Source organism: Galeopterus variegatus, unplaced genomic scaffold (genome assembly GCF_000696425.1).
Source record: "Galeopterus variegatus unplaced genomic scaffold, G_variegatus-3.0.2 Scaffold7244, whole genome shotgun sequence".
NCBI lineage: Eukaryota > Metazoa > Chordata > Mammalia > Dermoptera > Cynocephalidae > Galeopterus > Galeopterus variegatus.
This window is the reverse complement of record NW_007733355.1, coordinates 107,361-108,685: the sequence shown is the minus strand read 5'-3', so window position 1 is coordinate 108,685 and position 1,325 is coordinate 107,361. Positions and strand designations below refer to the sequence as shown.

General features: G+C 39.6%; 1 protein-coding gene across 1 annotated transcript in view; it reads right to left on the bottom strand.

The window, feature by feature from the left end:
- LOC103607216 (P-selectin-like) overlaps positions 1 to 1,325 on the bottom strand; it is a gene marked incomplete at both ends in the record, with an annotated part of 13,475 nt that overhangs the window by 6,442 nt on the left and 5,708 nt on the right. The gene's annotated exons all lie outside the window — the stretch shown is intronic.

Below are 1,325 nucleotides of genomic sequence, written 5' to 3'. Positions count from 1 at the left end.
TTTTTTTTTTGCTTTTCAATTTTTTATTGTGGTAAAATATATATAGCGTGAAGTTTACCATTTACTATTTAACTAGTATTAAGTGTGCAGTTCAGTGGTATTAAGAACATTCATATAGCTGGGCAACTATCACACTATCCATCTCTACAACTCTTTCCGTCATCTCAAACTGAAACTCTAGACCTGTTAAACAGTCACCACCCAATCCCTCTCCTCCAGGCCCTGGCAACTACCGTTCTCTTTTCTGTCTCTGTGACTTTGACTATCCAAAGTACTGCATGTAAGTTGAATCACACGGTATCTGTCTTTTTATGACTGGCTCATTTCACTTAGCATAATGTCCTCAAGGTTCATTTGTGTTACAGCATATGTCAGAATTTCCTTCCTTTTTAAGGCTGAATAATGTTCGATTGTGTGTTCATGCCACATTTTGCTTATTCATTCATCCATCGGACACCTGGGTTACTTCCATGTTTAAATTATTGTGAATAATGCTTCTATGAAGACGGATGCACAAATATCTCTTCAAGATTTTGCTTTCAAACCACTGCCTCATTTTAAAATCGGGGCATACTTAGACCTAGGGGATCCACATAAATTGCCCAGGGGTCCCAGTAAATGGCCACACAGAATGCCTATATTGTACTTCTGGAATGTGACTTCTGTGTGTGTGAAGTACCCCTTGTAAAAACAAATAAATAAACAAAAACCTAGTGAGCTCCCTGTGCCTTAGTTCTGTGAGACCATAATATTGAAAACATGAAATATGGAAAGAGGATCACTTTTTGTCAAATCGGACCACAGACATATGATTTATAAGGTAATATTATCATCATTATTCTCCCTAAAAAGCTCATGGCAGTTTTAAGTTGCTTTCACACAACTTCTAGTGAGGCAGGTAGGTAAGGCAGATAATATTATTCCCATTTTACAGAAAACATTTAGCCTCACAGAGTCCAAAAGGTTATTAACAGGAACTGACAGAACCAGACTAAACACCTTGTCCATTACTCTTCCACGATCCCCTGCTAGTCCCCAGCCCTCATCTCCTTCATGTCAATGCACCCTGAACATGTCAATCAAAACAACCCTCACCTTGACTGTGCCGTAATGAACAATGCGTGCCTAACACTGACCGACTTTACCATTTTTTCCCTAGCGATCGGCACATAAGGCATGGCAAATAGTGTGTTCTTAGTGAACGTCTGATGGATAAATGAATAACAGTGCTCAGTGCAGGTGCTAAGGCATTTAATGAGCTGAGAGGCACAGAAGAACATTATGATGATCACAGTACCTTGACAGACTGGGACTGGTGCTGTCCA